General features: G+C 39.5%; 1 long non-coding RNA gene across 1 annotated transcript; it reads left to right on the top strand.

The window, feature by feature from the left end:
* Window positions 1-3,591: 3,591 nt before the first annotated feature.
* LOC116785237 lies at window positions 3,592-17,900 on the top strand. The gene is made up of 4 exons (XR_004356441.1): window positions 3,592-3,794; window positions 9,248-9,313; window positions 17,197-17,337; window positions 17,753-17,900. It is a non-coding gene; the product is annotated as an uncharacterized LOC116785237 (long non-coding RNA).
* The last annotated feature ends 1,519 nt before the right edge of the window (window positions 17,901-19,419 follow it).

The following is a 19,419-nucleotide window of genomic DNA, read 5'->3' as shown; positions in this document are numbered from 1 at the left end:
GAATATTAAGAGGTAAACCAGTACCCTGTACCTGGTCACTGGCAGGCAGAGAACAAGCCTTACATCTGTTTAATCTACTTTGCAAAACTTTCCAGCACCTTGTGACTGAAAGTTGACTTTTGACAAGTTTACCCTAAGAATTTCTATTCATAAAGGTAGGAAAACCTCAAAAGAACTTTCTGGGCTGATGGTGGAAGGGCGTTTTTTGGATTTCTTAAAACTAAATTTGATCTCTCTAAACATTTGGTTTAATACAGATAGTATCTGAATGACTTTGTTTGTTTTTTGGGTTTTGTTTGTTTGTTTTGTTTTGTTTGTTTTGGTTTTCCTTTTTTGTTTGTTTGGTTTGGTTTTTTGTTTTTGTTTTTGTTTGTTTGTTTGTTTGTTTTGTTTTGGTTTTTTATTGTTGTTTTAATTTTATTTGTTTGTTGGTTTGAGTTTGGTTTTTGGGGGTTTTTTTGAGAGACAATTTGTAGCCAGTTTTCCTTTCCTTTTCCAGGCTAAGCTTTGCTCACCACTCCTGATTCCTATAATCCCTCTTCCCTCAGTGGTGCATAGGGATGGAGAACGAGAGTTGTTGTCAGTCCATAACTCAGCTCCCTTCTGCTGCTCCTTCCTCTTCACATTTTTCCCTTGCTCCAGTATGGGTTTCTCATGGGTTCACCATTCCTATGAGAAAACCTGCCCCTGTCTGGGCTCCTCCCCATAGGCCACAGTTCCATGGGCTCTCCACTGGCTGCAACTTCCTTCATGGGTGAAACAACCTGCTCCTGCATGAGGTCCTCCATGGGTTGCTCTTTGTATATCTGCTCCACCGTTGACTTCCATGGGATTCAGAGGAACAGTCTGCACCACTGTGGTCTTCTCCAAATGTTGGAGAGTCCTCATGGTTCAGGACCTGGAGCACCTCCTCTCCCTCTTATTCCTTTGACCTTGTTGACTTCAGGGCTGTTTCTCTCACATTTTTACTAATCCTTCTCTGCCAAGCAGCATTTTGTTCTTTCCTAAGTACACTTTCTCCAAGGCACCACCATCTCGGTTGCTGGGCTCAGCTGTGCCCCGCGGTGGATATGCTGGAGCTGACTGGAACAGGCTATGTCTGGTATGGGGCAGATCTGGCCTCTCCCGGATCTCTGAACTCAAGACAACGAAAACTAACAGCAATGCAATCACCTGTGACACAAAGGAAATCAGTGTAGGTCTTCTGTTGATCTCTTCTGGCATTAACTCCACAAAAAAGTGTTTCAAAATGGTTTCATGGTCAACCAGGCACAAGTGCTGACAGGTAGCATTAAGTTTTTTTCACACCACATTATTAAAAATATGTGACAGCATGCAATTAATTTTATACAAACTGGTGAGAGACAGCAGCTAGGTACCTACTTTATTTGTTGCCAATTTATGTTGCATTCCAAATGGGGCCTTAGAGTCAAAAGGCTCTTTGTCACAATGCCAGCATGCGTCTGAGCTCAGGCAGCTAAAGGTGAAATCATATCACGGTGGCTCATGTGTGCAAATTTGATAATACTATTGCTTTCAAGTCACCTGCAATGTACTGATCCTGCTCCACAATGCAGTGTACTATGGCCTCCACAACAGGCCTATAATCCCTGTGCATTCAAGTAAAGCTGAATTTTTATATCCAATATATAAAGCTGTTTATCATATATCATTGTAACTACCAAAGGAGTCTCCCCAAAGACTCTAAAAAGGCACTTGTTGTCCTAAACAAGTCCAATGAGAAAAAATGTTTAGAATGTCTTCAAAATAAAGTAAATCAAAGTAGAGGAATACTTTGAAAATAATCTGTCATAATAAAAATATATAAACGTGTATGTCAATTCTTCCCTAACGTAAATAGAGCAATACTGATTTATGGCTGCAGATAAATTCATTCCTAAACTTTAAATCACTACCCTAATAATTTCCTTGAGCTGAAACAGTCCTCAACCCTGTGCATGTTTGAGTGTATTATATGTAACTGAAGGGGGCACATGTGCCCCCTGATGCACTGAGGAAGTGAGTTGAAATCAAACTGTTACAACAGACACACACTTCCAAAGAACTCCAACTTCTACTGTCCCAAGAATTCTAACTTACTGTCAAGAAGCACAAACCCTTGATCTTTCAAAGAATGAAATGCATGGTGAGTTTGTAGAAGTCAGAGTTTGTAGGTTAAATATTGTGCTGGAGGACAAAAATGTATAAAATAAGTGCAAAAAAAAAAGAAGTTGAGAAAATGTTGGTGATTGATGTGACTCTTTGGTCAACATCTGCCTGAGAAAGCCCCTATTCTATGGAGTATCCAAGGCTGGGGAGAGAGAGAGGGGATAAGGAAGATGTCATGGAACAGACTCCCCTCTGCACACCAGGCTTCCTGGTCTCTGTTAGCACTGGCTGTCATAGCACTGCTTCCTGCCACATGGTCCTCTAGGGTGGCAGAGCTATCCTCACATCTTTGTGACAGTATAGATCCACAGTAGCTTATTTCAGTATTGTTTTTATTATTATTTACATTTTAATTGATTTTATTTTTATTTGTGTATCTCAGTTTGCATGTCCTTAATGTTAACATCATGTCCGAAAAAATTACTCCAGACGTGCAGATCAGTGCAGAAAATATATGCATTTAAGATGATCCTCCTCAAAGGTAGATGTCCCAAGAAGGCACAGCAGACAGGAATGCCTGTTTCTCTCCCTTGATTGTAAAGATAGTCTATAGAAAGAGCTCTGTCATGAACTCTTGCATCCTGCAGATGTCTAATGACAGATCAGCATCTGTGTCCAAGACAACATACTGGAGAGCCTGGAGCTGAGAGTAGAGAGTTGAACATCTTGGAGTAGGTGATTCTTGAATATTAACCAGCTTTTTTGGGCTCTGTTTCTTTCCAGGGCATTATCCCACGGTACTCAACCAAGCAAGTCCTTGAAGAGGCCAAAGTCTACTCTCCTGAAGTCCAGGGTAATGAGTTTGTGTCCTACTCACTGCCCTAAGGATCTTGAGCTCCAACATTTCATGGTTTCTGCAGCCAAGGCTGCCCTTAAGCCTCATATTTGCCTCCAGCCTCCCCCTGTTGGCAAGAACAAGGTCCAGGATAGCATCTCTGCTCATTGGCTCCTCTACCACTTGGAGAGTTATCATCAGTGCATTCCAGGAACTTCCTGGATTGCTTATACCCTCATCTTCTTGGTCTCCTTGGTCAGGTGGCCTGTATCAGACCCCTACAATAATGTCACCTTTCCCTGCCCTCCTTTTAGTCCTTACCCATAAGCTCTCAGTCATCTTCTGGATTGCTTATACCCTCATCTTCTTGGTCTTCTTGGTCAGGTGGCCTGTATCAGACCCCTACAATAATGTCACCTTTCCCTGCCCTCCTTTTAGTCCTTACCCATAAGCTCTCAGTCATCTTCTCATCCATCCCTAGGTGAAACTTCATGCACTCCAGCTGGTCGTTGCCATAGAGAGCGACACCCTCTCCTCATCTCCCCTGCCTCTCCTTCCTAAAGAGCCAGTGTCCTATCCCAACATTCCAGTCTTAGGAGCCATCCCACTATGTCTCCGTGACGCCAATAAGATCATAGTCCTACAGGTGTGTGCATGTCTTTGGCTTCTCTTGCTTATTTCCCATCCTCTGTTTGTTTGCCTAGAGGCATTTAAGTTGGGTCCCCGATGAGGTTGACTTACTGACTGGAGTGGCTGGAATTCCTTTGTTTTGCTCTTCAGATGCTCTCTTCCTGACCTCTGCTCCCCCTCCAGACTCCAAGCATCTGCTGCTGATGCTGGCATCAAACTGGTAGGAGTGGGATGGGCTGAGGTTCCCCTGCCCTGGCAAGTTCACTTCAAAGCCCTCTTCACCACTAGCTTGGCAAGCCTGTGGCCTATATATGTGCAGCATTCACACTGCATGGCTTTTGCTTCAGTCTTGATGTGCAGAGTCCCTTCCCACTGGGACAGACCCATACAGGGTGCACATGCACTAAGTCCCACAAAGCCAGTGTCTGTTTCATCAGAAGTTATGAGTTTTGGAGAGCTTGGAAAATTAGGATCCAAGTCCTAGCCTTGAAAAAGACACTTCAAAGTAGGAATTAGATTCTTGTTATCTTGGTGCTTTTTTCTGTCTGAGAAGCTTTTTTAATCTGAGAAGGCCTTTTAAATAGTATATCATAAATCGTGGAGTAGTTGCTATTGTCAGCCTGAACAACAAGCAGAATGTTAATTATAGAGTGTGTAAAATTAAAGAGAGCAAGTTAATTAAAGGCAGGGAAAGGCTAATTGAAATATTTCCTTTTTTTTTTTTTCTGTTTATTATTTGATCCTTCTTCTAAGTAGGTGGGAAAAGAGACCATTTCTTTTTCATTTTTCCTTTAATTTTTTTTTCCAGTACAGCTCTGGGTTTCAGACTATTTCACAGTTGTATATGAGCTGAGCAGCAACTGAGACAGACAGACTTTTTCTTGAAAAAAGGGAGAGAAACTTAGAAAGTTAACATTTAGCAAATGTCAAAATACGCTCTAGGCCAGTTTCTCACTTGGTGCTGCTGGAGGTTAGTGCCTTTGACGTCACTGGAATGGTTCCCATTTTCAACAGGTGTATCCCAGCCCACTAGCCCAATATTTGCACCATATACACCATAGAGGAAACAAAGGAATACTGAGAGAGCTTTATCTATTTACCTAAAGAAAAAAAAGCTGGTTTTTTATGGGTGAGTGTTATAAATTTGCTGGTTGAGTGCATGTGCTCAAACAAAAGGCTATATTATTTGTCCTACTAAGTACAGTCTGTTGGATTTTCAAAGCTGGTTTGCTATTTACCACAAATACAGAGGGCTTTGTACTCACTCTGACCTTTGGTTCAGAATTTATCCTTTAAAATGTTAACGATTTCTCTAGATTTGAATGAAACACATTTTTTTCTGTGTGGTATGGCCAAAATTCTTGTTTCAAGAATTGTTTGGTGGTCATAATACTGGTCTCACTTCAAGAAAGACATTGAGATTCTGGTGGAGGGTCTAGAGAGTAAGTCCTGTGAGCTGAGGGAGCTGAGGTTTTTTAGCCTGGAGAAGAGGAGGCCCAGGGAAGACCTTACTGCTCACTACAACTGCAGGAAGGGAGGTGGAGACTGACCTCTTCTCCCACACAACAAGTGACAGGACAAGAAGAAATGGCTTGAGTCTGTGCCAGGGAAGGTTCAGACTGGACATCAGGAAGAATTTGGTTAAGCGTTGGAATGGGCTGTCCAGGGAAATGGTGGAGTCACCATCCCTGAAATGTTCAAGAAATGCCTGGACATGACACTGGATTAATTGACATGGAGTGTTCAGTCAAAGGTTGGACTTGATGATCTTGGAGGTCTTTTTCAACCTCAATGACTTGATCAAGAAGTTTAACAATGGTAAGTTCTGGATTCTGCATCTGGAACAGGGCAGCACCGGTTGTGTGTATAGATTGGAGAGCAAGAGGCTGGGGAGCAACACTGCAGAAAGGGACCTGGGAATCTTAGTTGATGGCAGGTTGAATATGAGTCAGCAGTGCCCTGGTAGCCGGGAGGACCAACCCTGTCCTGGGGGGTATCAGGCAAAGCATCACCAGATAGTCAAAGGAAGTGATTTTCCAGCTCTGCTCTACACTGGGGTGGCCTCACCTTGAATATTGTGTACAGTTTTGGACCCCACAATGTAAAAAAGATATTAAGCTATTAGAGAGCATCCAAAGGAGCCATGAGGATGATGAAGGTTCTTGAGGGGAAACCTTATGAGGAAGAGCTGAAGTCACTTGGTTTGTTCAGCCTGGAGAAGAGGAGACTGAGGGGAGACCTCATTGCAGTCTACAACTTCTTCACAAGGGGAAGTGGAGGGGCAGGTACTGATCTCTATGCTCTAGTGACCAGTGACGGGATTCGAGGAGATGGCATGAAACTGAGTTGGGGTATAGGATGACCTTATTCCAACTGCTTATTTGGTATCTAGCTTCCATCAACGCTGTCTCCGTACAATCCTAAACATCCACTGGTCAGATTATGTGACCAATACATCTGTTTTAGAACAAGCAGCAGTCACTAGCATTGAGGCCATGTTGCTGAGAATTCAGCTGCGTTGGGCAGGGCACGTCTCAAGGATGAAGGACCACCACCTCCCCAAGATCTTGCTTTATGGTGAACTTGCCTCCGGCTGCCACAAGAGAGGAGCCCCGAAGAAAAGATACAAGCTCTCCCTGAAACAACATCTCAGCCTTGGCCATATTGATCAACATAACTGGTCTACTCTGGCCGCAAACCGGGAGGTCTGGAGACACACCATCTGTAATGCTGCCGTTTCCTTTGAGAACGCACGCAGGATCACTCTTGAGGAGAAAAGACAATGCAGAAAGAATCGTATCCTGCTGAATACACCACCTAAGGAGTCTTTCTGCTGTGCCTTTTGCAATTGGAAATGTCTATCTCGTATTGGCCTCATAAGTCACCAGCGTACCTGTAACAAACGTGGATAGTGCCTTCCTAAATCTTCGTTCGCGAAGTCCAGCCATGATGATGATTTGGTATCTATCACAGAGATTGAAAAGAATCTTTTACCCAAAAGCTTTCCAGTGGTAAGATATTCCTTGCTCTACTGATTTCTATGTGTTTGGGCCTTCTTATTGCTTAGATAAAAAAAACCTTTGTTTTAAAAAGTCTCAGATGATTGGTTGCTGTTTCTGCAGCCAGGTGAATGATGAGGAAAACAGAAAGAAACCATTCTTTTCAATCCAAGGAAAGCTTTAAGGAGACTTAGAACTGACTAAATCCTTTGGGGCTAAAGAGAAAATAGGAACAAGAAGAAAATGTCTGTAGCAGAAAAGCTCTTTCTCTGTGTGTGTGTAAGTGAAACAGTTGCATTTGTTCTTCAGACTTTTAAACCTTTAAAAACATCCTGGTCTGACAAGATTTCTGTATTCTCAAAGTCTTCAATTCGCAACTGCTTGCTGCTGAATTTAAAACCTGGAAGAAATTGCAGCAGACTTTTGCTACATTTTGTACATCCTACTCTTTTTCCTGGTTTTGGCTATGGTAAAGCTAGTTTTCTGTGTTTTGGAATTAGGATGAGAATGTTAACACACCAATGTTTTAGTTGCTGCTGAGAAGTACTTACAGTAAATCGAGGAGTTTTCATCTGCTCATATTGCCCTACCAGCAAGGAGGCTGATGAGGGCCACATGAAGCTCGGAGGGGACACAAGCAGGACAACTGACCCAAGCTGGCCAAAAGGATATTCCATGCAATAAGATGTCATGCTGAACGAAAAAACTGGAGAGAGTTAGCTGGGGGGCAATGGCCTGCTGCCTGGCAGGGCATTGGTCAGTGGGTGATGAGCAAGTGCATTGTGCATCACTTGTTTTGTATAGTCTTTTATCATTGTTATTATTTTACCTTCCTTTTCTGTCCTATTAAACTGTCTTTATATCAACCCATGAGTTTTACGTTTTTTTCCAGTTCTCTCCCCCATCCTACTGGGGAGCAGTGAGATGTTTAGCTACCTGCCGGGTTAAATCCCAACACTCCTTTTTGGGGCCCAATGTGGGATTTGAAGGGTTGAGATAATGACAGATCTGACCAGAACATTTGTTCTGGTTACAGAACAATTTGCTAAAACAAATTCGTTACAAGTATTCATTTTATTAATTTAATAGTCGTTGGTTACAATGTTGATTTATTTACTCTCAGAGTTGATGCAGTTGTTCTCAGGGTTGTGTTATGCAATATCTTTCCTGTTGTGCTGTTTATCATCTCAGGGGTTGGATTAAGATTATAATTTTGCTGTACCTTTTGTATAATACTACTTTATGATTTGATAAAATGACTAGTTGTGAAACTAAACTGGTATTTGTACACAGTATTGCTGTTGTGTCTATACTTCAAGAACCTATCAGAAACTATTAATAATTACATCTTTTACCATTTCTCCTTGGACAAGTAGCCTCCAGGCTAGTTATAATAGCTCTTGAGAATGTTGAATATCATTGGGATGTTCAACTATTACATTCCTACTACTATGTCTCCTTAGTGTGTTACGTGTCTTGCTTAAGGTTAAACTTAAGCAAAAATTGTTCTGAGAGTTCCAGCAATCCAAAGAGGATATGTCCTACTCCTCACCTGTACAAATGAGTACCTTAAGTATGAGGAGTAAGAGTTCCTCTGTTCAAGAGGGAGGATATAGTGGATATACTCCCCAGGGTAACTACAATTTACCTGTGGTTCCACAGGGAAGACACTAGGAAATGGGATAGAAAATTTACCTCAGCCTTAGAAGTATGAGTATCTGAATTGCAAGGAAAAACAGTCACTAAAGGAGAATCCCTCTTGTGCAAAATTTCCAGGAAAATTGCTGCTTCAGTTTCCAATGGGCAGTTCCAAAAAGAGTAGAAAGGCTGATCGTAGTTCTGAACTTAATAAAGATACTTCTCATTTGTATTTACAGGAAGGGAGTTACAAATACTGTGTCCTGGACTAGAGAAGATCTCCCTTCAGCCAGGTGGAATAGGAGTACGGCACAGTTTATATTGGACTATGTGGATCCAACTGGCCTGGCACTTAGACCCACAGGCTCTAGTAGACACCAGTGCGCAGTGTTATCAAAATATAAAGGGGTAAAATCTATCTGGATTCTGTGACAGGGGGAGCATTTGACTTCATTGTTATGTAGGTCATAATGAAAATAGTAAACAGTATTGACTCCTGAAACATGTTGCTTGCGACCAATCTCACAGTGACAATACTCCTCTGTGTGGTGTCAGAATCAATGTGCAGTACCACAGCTTTTGGTATAGATGTTTTTGTCTGGCAAGCTTGGTGCTGTGACTACTTCCCTGGGGAGTGATCACATCACCAAGTTTACCAGAGTTCAAGAAACATGATACTCTCAGGCACATGGTGTGACTCTTGTGGATGGTCCTGTGGAGGGCTAAGGGTTGGACTTGATGATACTTGTGGGTCCCTTCCAATTCAGCATTTTCTGTGATTCTGTGTTCTTCTAAGCTGTGTTACAACCAATGGAGAGATTTAATTTGTGGTTCCATAAGTAAGATCTGAATCATCTTTTAATTTACAGCTATTCAGTAGAACATGGGTGGCTATTCTAAGCGACATTTTCTAAGCTTGAGGATTAAATATAAGACTTGGTCAGAATCTGTTTTCATCAGTGAGAATGTAAAGTTTTTAATGTAACCAAATCCAGTATAAGGGACTAATTTAAAAATATTCTCTTTTCCCATCTAGAGCACATATTTCTTCTGACCGCATGGGCACATGAAGTTTTTCCAGGGTCTAGGGGTGTTCATTCCAGTAAGTTATTTTTCCACTTAATATGTAAAAAAAGAAGAATGCTTTGCTTTTATACAAAAAAATATATTGTTCTTTATATATAAAATCCTTCTGGTATCTCTCAGAAATTACATACGCTACATGTGATGCTATATATAGTTTTGAATCTATTGTTGCTACATTGTATTTACATATTGCACTTCTCTTCCTCTACAGAAGTCTGGTTTCCTCATCCTTCAGAAGCACATAATTATTATTTTGGGGTGAATTTGTTTTTCCTTGCTGACAGGATCTGTTGACACACAAGTACTCACCTTTGAGACTGTAACTTTTTCTTTTTTTTCACTTTTAAATAAGAAATATATTCTGGGAGATTTTCATGGTAGACTTTTTATTTGTTTCAAATGACAGGACTAAACAAACCCATTCCTATACTCCCCTGCTGCCAACAGCCTAAAGCATTCATCAATTGATCCCTTTTAACCTGCAAGAATTCATTTTCTACCTTGCTTCAGTTTCTTGCCAGTCCCAGATCACCACAGCTGTATATTTTGCACACAACTTTTACAACCTTTTCTCAACTTTCCTTCTGATGAGAATGGAGGAAGGCAGAGGAAAAGGAATAATAAATGTTGATTTTGCTTTTGCCTTTTCTCAGAACTAGTAAAACCAATGTTTCTTATCCCACCACTTCTTATATGTGAACAGCTGATGCTTTCTTTAACATACTGCAGTCCAGGCTTAGCACTGGACAGACTGTAACATTTATTAATGAGGTGAACAGTATTGCCTTTTTCTAGGCAAGAGTAAATGTTTTCTGTGGCAAAGAGTTTTTGTGCTGGAGCATGTGAGCTTTTTTTTCTCTGTCGTACTCTTTCCCTGATGTGATATTATGTTGTGAGACTAAGAACAAGGTCAGGAAGAAATATGCTTGAATACTTCTGGGTTGATTAATCCTTAAGTTTTATTCTTAGGAAATTTTGTTTTCACATTTCTGGACATACTGAAGTCTGTGACCTTGCCCTAACTATGCTGCAACCAGACATAGGATTCATGAGCCATTATATTGCTTTCTTTTTCTGACTTTATACCTCCAGTTTTCATATTTTTATATCTGTGTGGGAGGTTGATGCAATGTCTGATGTGCTTCTAAATGAAAAATCACCTCCCATCACCTCCATAACTGGAGTACTTTTTGATGAATTAAGCTAGGTGCTTTTTAGTGTTGAAGAGCAACATCAAGCCTCTCTTGAAAAAGAGAGAAAAAGCACGAGATTTTTCTCAGAAAGTCTTTGAAAAATTTTCAGCTTGTTTCTAAGTATTGTTTCAAAACATAGAATTTATTTTACCTGCTCCAGTCTTCTCCAGTAAATGCAATGCACAATTAGCAAACTATTCTAGTATTTCAATTTAACTTATTGTACGTCAAAGGATAGGCACACTCAGATGGTCTAAACTCCACTGAAGATGGAGCTAGAGTAAAGGCAATTCCAATTGCATTGCATCTCATGCAAATGATCTTGGAGACTTAGCATTCCTGGGCTTGTCCTGTACTTGGATAAGAGACCATCTGGAAGTCCCAGATAAAGTAGGCACAAGCCAAGATGTCGTGGCTGAACATTAGACCACAGAAAGTGAATGAGTTAGAAGGCTACATTCTCCCCCTCATCACTGGGGGATGAGTCAGAGAGCTAAAGTTACCAGTACTATTTTCATTCCCTCAGTGAGAAATGTCTCAGTCAAATACTGCAAATCAAAAGCATTAAAATTAGTGAAGTTATATGAAACTTAAGCTTCACAGGGACCTTTAACCAGGGTTAAGCAATCATACCCTCTATGATGCCTATGTCTGGAAAATTATGTAAACTTACCAAAACTTTGTAGTATTTCTGTACTGGGAGCCAACACAGGGCAACGAAATAGCTGTTTTGTTTTTGCTGCTTTCACCTATCAAGCAAGTCCTGGGTGCTATAACTGGCATCGGAGCTTTTCTCTATCCATAGGTCATTTTACAGAAGTGAAGAGATTGTTTTGGCCCCCATTTTAGCAGAGAAAGGGAAAAGTCTTCTCTACTTCTGAAAGAAACGTCCTGCAGCCATTTAAGGAATAGTATGATGGGGGAGGTTGCCCTGTGCAGTACAGTAACTAGCATTTTTTCAAAGCAGAAACTTTGTGTGAAGTATTCAGTATTGTAGGGAGGGCTTATGCTTCCTTGTGAGAAGAGAACTGGAGTGTATGGATTACTGAGAGAATGTAGGAAGGATGAGGGAAAGGGGAAAGAGAAAAGGGACCATGCAGATAAAACTTACCTAGGAAAAAAAAGAGAGAATAAACTACTAACTTTTCCTTTTATGCTAAATTTTCAGTTCCCTCTTTGCAATGAACCAACACCATAAATTGATAATATCTATATCATCTATGTCAAAGATCACTAGTTCCAACATAGGAGAATTTACACACATTGAAAATTTGTGAAGCTGAAATTTAATATTTGGCCTCATAATAACAAGGCTTAAAGATATTCCTATGGTAAGCTAAAAGATGTGCAACTTTTGAGATGACTGGTTCAATCACAAAAAAATGGAAGAATGAAGTTCAGGTGAAAAGCTACCATGTACATTGTCCTCACTATTTCTCACCATGCAGATTCTGAATATGGAAGCAGTTCTAGCTTTGTGTTGCAGAATTTGTCTTCACTGAGTAGCTCTTTTCACTCTTTCATTCTCTCCTTCTTTTCTGGCAGTGAAAACACATTCTTTTCCTCTGTAATGTAATTATACACAAACTCACAACCTCAACCATATTACCATGATCTAGCGTCACCCACAATCTGGCAGATGCCACTGACTGAAAACACAGCTCTACTTCAGAGTAAGTCATACAGATGTACTGTTTCTACATATAAAAACACAGTTTCCATGGTATGACAGCACTGTCTGTACATACTGGGGACTGACACCTAAGCTTCTTGTGTGATGATTCATTCTTCAGCTCTCATAAGCAACATTAATTCAGAAAAAGTATGTGTAATGATTCTTATTTAAAGATTCTGAATTTTGAATAATTTTGAAATTACAGTAATTTTTACTTTAATATCATTGCCAGTTAGGTTGCCTGACTCAGAACGTGTGGTTTTGATTTTAAACAGCTATTGACTTTGTTTACTTGGGAAGCAGGGTCAGTATTATACTTGGAGATCCTCTTACTCCCTGAATTCATCTTTAATTCCCATACTTTTTGTATAGACATTTAAGCACAGTATACATACAGTATTTTCTATGTGATACAGTGGCTTTATTGTATTCCACTGAAAGCTATGCAATTCCAGTAAAGTTGATTGGATTATAATGTCTAAGACTAGTGTAATGGAGCATGAACTTGAGACCTTGTAAATATTGAAGCACAACTGGCTTTGCCCTAATATGAGTTACAAACAAATAATAAGAGAGATGAACCATTATATTTAATTACTCTAATTTCCTGTCTTTTTTTCTTTATTTTCCATTGAAATAATTTAAAACACTGCCTTCCAAATAGGTTTGAAGGTGTGTGCTGAACATGAGCCCATCAGAATATAGTACTTTTCAAAGACAGAAAACTGGATGTCAGTGTTTGAATCACCTAATTTGAATCACCTGATCACTAAACCCCAAGTTTTAGTTTAGCTAGTTCCTGCAAAGAAGAAATTCGCACTGTCCCTGTCATTGTCTGAGATATGTAATTTATGTCTTTGACCCCTTTGTAGACAAGCAGGATTTATGGAAAATGGAAGGTTACAACAGGGTTGTAAAAAGTGCTATCCAGTTGTGCTGTTGCTTAATTCAAAGGGTTAAGCATGAATGAATCTTACATGAAAAAGAAAAAATTCATTCTCTAAAAGAGCAAATCACAGTATTTAAATATTGAAGAAACAAAATATGAGGAAAAGGTGACAGCACTTAGCAGTCTTTTCAAACATATTTTTTCAAATTTCTCTAGGCAGAGTTTCCTGGAAAGAAATTCTTGAAAATTCATCTTTGAATGGGATTCTAAAAGCACTGTCAATAATTATGACTGTTTATGGGTGAGGACGTATTTTTGTTTAAGGTCTGATGAATCCTGCTTGTTTTGAACCACATCTCATTAAACTAATTTACAAGCAAGCAAATGTAAAATTAATAACTTATTTTCCCGAAACCAAACATTTCAGTCAGGTTTTTATATAAAGTTTTCATTCAAGTGATTTTTTTAAACAGCCATACTAATCAGGATCAAGAATCTTAAATCTGAACTAGATCACCCTCTTTGCATTTCTGCTTATAAAAGTTAGTCTCTCCTATAGCAATACAGGGGATAGACGGTTTTAGAATAAGAGTTGTTAAATTATACTCTCATTCCAGTAGCTCATCAAAACCTATCCAAGAACTGAATCTAACCTTTCAACATTGTTTTTTTTTTGTTTTGACATCCTCCAAATGGCTTGCCAAAAGCTCTGGAACACTATAATCTCTATTGGAAAGTAACTCCCTCTTGGAAATACACTTTAGCTTCCTTTGTTCTTTTCTCTCCTTGATGGGCTGGATGCTGCTTGCTCCCAGAAATGAATAACATGGTGTGCAGTGAGTGCTATAAAGTCAGGGATGTGAGCCAAGAGACAGAGAGAGATGCTTGTTCAAAGTCATTCATCCAGTGACTTCACTGGAAGTTGGAAATTATTTCTCATTGAAGAAAAATGTTTGCCTTTTAACTTAACTGCTCTTGCACTCTCACATTGTAAAGTATGTGAATGCTAGAGGGAACACAGAGAAACTGAGTCGAAACACCACAGTCGCTGTGAAAGTCATTCTAGAAATTCCTTTTGTATTGCTATAAGTTGTTAAAAGAAAAAATATTTTGTGTTCTTGGCTCTGTCAAAATATTGGGAATTTGTAAGAACTAAGTTTCAATTCTACTTGATAACTAGGCAGGAGCAGGAGGAAACACTTTCCACCATCTTGCCATCCATGACAAGCAACATATGTCTTATAGAAAAGACTGCAGTATCGGATCATCTAAAAGTTAGCATATTATATAACCCCTTGAATATCCATCACTCACAAACTCCAGCTTTGTCAACATGTTGGCATATAGACTTTTAACCAACACAAGCAGATCTGAATTATCTTTATTTATTTTTATTTATTCTTATCCTGGATGAGAAGATCCAATGTACCCTCAGTAAATTAGTGGATGACACCAAGTTGTGTGAGTGTCAATTTACTGGAGGGTAGGAAGACCCTCCAGAGGGATCTGGTCAGGCTAGAGAGATGAGCCGAGACCAGCTGTATGAGCTTCAACATGGCCAAGTGCTGAGTCCTACACTTCAACCATAACAACCCACTGCAGAGCTACAGGCTGGAGGAAGAGTGGTTGGAAAGAAGCCCAGCTGCAAAGAACCTGGGGGTGCTGTTTGACAGTGTCTGAAAAAGAGCCAGCAGGCTTGTATCAAGAGTTGTGTGGCCAGCGGAACTAGGGAAGTGGTTGTCCCTCTGTACTCAACACTGGTGAGGCTGCGTCTCAAGTACCATGTCCAGTTCTGGGCCCTTCACTTCAAAAAGGACACTGAGGTGCTGGAGTGTGTCCAGAGGAGGAAAAAGATGCTGATGAAGGGTACACAGGGTAAGTCCTGTGAGGAGAGGCTGAGGAAGCTGCAAGTGTTTAACTTGGAGAATAGGAGGCTCATGGGAGACCTTATCACTCTCTACAACTGTTTGAAAGGAGGTTTTTAGCAAGGTGGGGATTGGTCTCTTCTCCCAGGCAACTAGCCACAGGATGAGAGGACACAGCTTCAAGCTGTGCCATGGAGGTTCAGACTGGACATCAGGGGGAATTTCTTCACAAAAAGGGTGGTTAAACATTGGAAGGGGCTGCCCAGGGAGGTGGTGGAGTCACCATCCCTGGAAGTGTTCAAGAAACTACTGGACATGGCACTCAGTGCCATGGTCTAGTTGACATGGTGGTATTTGGTCAAGGGTTGGACTGGATGATCTCAGACGTCTTTTCCAACATACCTGATTCTGTGATTCTCTGACTTTCCATTTGCTTCTGGATAAAATTCAATATATTAGAACTACTTGAAGTCCCCACACCTTCACTTTAGTTTTGTGGGGGTTTGTTGCAGTGCAGGATTTTTTAGGACAGCATGCTATTCACTGAAAGTATCAAACCACATTCACACACTTCACACAGATATGACATCGCAAACTGTGATTACAATACATTCTCAAACTCTCTATAATTTTATAGTATCTTCCGTGTTTCACACTGTTTAGGTTCAACGTAAGAATTCAAAGGCTCATTACCTCTCTGATATGCTGTGAACTTATTAGCATAATTAGAAACTAAAAAATCAGGAAGTGATATTTGATCCAAGGAGTGGTGTACCAGCAGGCAATACAAGATGGAATAAGTTTGTAAGAGTACTGCAAAATTTGTTTTGTTTTGATTCAATGTTTAAAATGCTTATGCTGCCAAAATTATATTTAGAAGACAAGCTATTAGGGTAGTAAGTACAGAGGAAATCCTTTGAGGACAAAGGACCACTATTGCTGCTTCAGTCATGCAATGACTTTGGCTGTGGGATTTTGGCTGTGGACACTTTAAAATGTGTTTTTGAATTAATGTTGTAGAGAAAGGTGAGAGAATGACATTACTGCTACAATACTGGTTGTATCACAAGAGTGTTGGGATTAGAAGATATTTTGTGTCTTATTTAATGCATATGTTTGAACATGTATTTGTAAATGTATTTCTACGTATGTGATGGTACACTGACACCTACTTACCTAGCCATTCATCTGTGGATAAAACTTGTAAAACAAAATAATGCAAGTCAAGAAAAAGGAGAAAGGGGAAATAAAAGAAAGATGGATTGATTATTCTAGTGACAGAACTTAAGAACTGATCTCAAAGTCCTGCCACATTAAAAATTCTTTGGGTAAGATTTATGGCATTTACTTTTAAGGACTGGAATATTAATAACTGTAAAAGCTAAGGAAAGGTTATCACTGACAGTAATAGTGATTTTATAGAGTGAGAATATTAAAGTTATGTTTCTCATACAAAGAAATCCATTCTTCTAAGGAAAAAAAAGAGAGGATCACACAGGGCTGTGTTTTCTAGCACAACCAGTCATACTTTATTCAGCCCTGGACGAAGGAAACTTTGGAAGCAATTAAGCTGGTGTCCATGAATGCAAAGGTGGCACACACATTTACTGTGCATTGAAATGCTCTCTCTTACACAGGAACCTGATATATTCTGCAGGTCCATTGCTCAGAAGTCCTGGGAAGAGCCAAGGCCCTAATTCTGGGAATTACTTGCTGTCAGGAAGCGGGCAAAGCAAGACCTGGAGTCACACTTTGAATGAGAATGGTTGTCAAGGTTACTGATGCTGAGTGGAAGAGAGATAGGAATATGGAACCAGAATGTCAAAGTGAGATCTGGCATGAAAACAGACATTATTTCAAGGACTTACTAGCAAGCGGACTGGCAGAAAACATAAAGGAAAGATTAGGGTTGGTAACATAAAAGGACCTTGTCTGATAGCATTACAGAAAACAAAGAGAAGGAAGAAATGTGGTAACAACTAGGTCTCTGTAGGGGTTGAGGCCTTTGTATTTGGAACACAGGAAGTAGAAAATAAATTGTTGCAAATGATAGGAATTTGAAAGAGGCACTTATCTTCAGCAAACAGTGTTTATTGTTTTGGTCTTACCCCTTCTATTAGGTAAGATTATCTTTGTGGCACTTACTTGATTAGATAGGAATATGAACACCTGTAAAAACTAAGTGACATCTGATTCTGAAAAACCTTTTTTTCCTGATTTACAGGTCAATATTGCCTAATCTAATGTGTCCTGACTGAACGTTTTCACCCATGACAGGTACACCTGCTGCAGCCCTCCAGCCAGTGACCTGTGTCTGACCTCAGATGTGTAATAGTTGGCTGCAGCCATGTAACACTGACCAGCCCCTGTGCAGGCTGACCCCCATCACGACTGCATGGTGGCTGTTGTGGGAGGCAGGTAAGACCCTCCAGGCAATGAAGGCTGAAGTGACCATATTTAACCACAGACAAGACGCAGCTCTGATATAAATGGAGCCTCACCAGAGCGGGTCAGTTGAGCCGGTCCTCCTTGGAGCAGTGGGTCTGCAGGGAGTCTGCAGCTGGGGCCTCTCCCCTTGGGTCAGATTGCTGCCCAATGTAATTCCACGACGTTGAGTGCTCTCAACTGATTGGGTATATGATTGCACATTATGGGTTATCCTTCTGAAGCATAAAGAATTCTTAAATTATTCATGTAGTACCAATTCCATGTGACATCATGAATCTGTATTGAAATGCTGATATAACTTTATTTGGTTTAACTGTTTTATCTCTCTTAACTGGTTTATAAAGTAAATCTCATTTGAGTATATCATGTGTCTCAATTTTATAAGACTTCATGACATCACCTGGTACCTCTATGCAGAAACAAATAAGTATTTGGAACGTGAAAACTTTCAATAAGGATGCAGGAAGTATATTCTGCATTCAACATCATCCTCATCATCCAAGTTTGGACCCGAAGAAAATGAGGGGAATAAAATAAGGGAAAAGATAATTCATATTGCATTTTTGCCTGCAAATTCTGTCAGTCTTAAGACTTGTTAAGCAGTAAGACAAGATAATCAATAAGAGAATGGATATTAAAAATTTCGTATCCAAACTACCTTCTCTCCTCCACCATTATAGGTATTGTGGAAAATACAATAATTATATTTCTTTGTCTGATGAGGCAGAAAGAGGGTTTTTGTTTTAGTTTTGCTGCTCATAATTCTGGTGTTTTGTTCCTAGTTCTTAGGAAGTACAATTAAAATATTCTAAAACTAATTAGCCTTTGCCTCAAGTTCAGATGAGCAATTTTTTCCCTACATAGTTTTGCTCAGCAAAACCATTGTACAGTTGCAAAAATGATAATAGCATTAAAATTATAACCTCAAATTAGTTCTACTGGGAACTGATCATGTTTAACAGTCAAATGAAAAATAAAATACTGATTAAATACAACAAATTATTTGGAAAATCTCTCTCAGAAAAGATTAATAGAAAGCCTTCATGTCAGACAGAAGAGAATATCAGAAACTATGTGGGAAGCTACAGGAAAATTAGTATAAATTATTTCCTTTTAGTTCTAGATTGGTCAATTTTTATCACATTGGTGATCTGAAAAGAGAAGGAATAGGAGAGAGATGCATACGAGACATTGCTATGAAAGCACTCCATAAAACTACTAGTGAAAATCTACAGAACAAACTAATCACAGTCGGTGAGTAAACAAGATCAACAAACAGGTCAGTCTTGATACGAACAAGATACTGCAGAGGAAGATATGTTTAATCCTTTCTCTCTTCTCAAGGAGGCTTGCAAGTTGAGCTGCTCCTGTTGATAAGGTTTTCTGGAAAGAAAAAGACCGTAAAACTATATAGACCTCAAGAAAGATGCCCTGTCATGCACTGTTATGTGTCTGGATGTGTTGAATTTTCTTGTCTTGAAAGACTATAGCACCCCAAAGAAGTTTTGGAATAGTCACTGATGATTTACACTCTTAGTAGCTAATTCAGGTGAACTTTGATTTTGACATCAACTGATTGTCAACAATCAGTTGTCAATAAAAAATTCATTTTAGATCTATCTTGTTTATGGAGTAGTTTCATTATGAAGACCTGACATTTCTTTAACTTTATTATATCTATTTTACATGGTACTTTATAACTCTATATATCAACTCCAATTGACTTGTTCCATGTAATATAAAATCCAGTTTTGCACTGTACATCCAATCAAGTTCAACCAAGTACCTAATTTGATGTAATGTCAAGTATGTGTTTAAAAACACTATGAAAAAACCCTAGATTAAAATATATTGTTGGCACTGTTCTTTTATTAATATTTATAGATGATGTGGTGATATTAAACCCAATTGATTAACTGAAATTTATTCACTAGAAGTTTAATGCCTAAAGGTTTTAGTACTTGTATGTTGATTACCTATGCTATCTAAAGTACTCAGCCCTAGGGTTAATAATCTTTTGGGACAACCCCAAAAGGCAGCCTAAAAATGATC

Source organism: Chiroxiphia lanceolata, chromosome 3 (genome assembly GCF_009829145.1).
Source record: "Chiroxiphia lanceolata isolate bChiLan1 chromosome 3, bChiLan1.pri, whole genome shotgun sequence".
Lineage (NCBI taxonomy): Eukaryota > Metazoa > Chordata > Aves > Passeriformes > Pipridae > Chiroxiphia > Chiroxiphia lanceolata.
The sequence above is the reverse complement of the archived record's forward strand: the minus strand, read 5'-3'. Positions and strand labels throughout refer to the sequence as shown.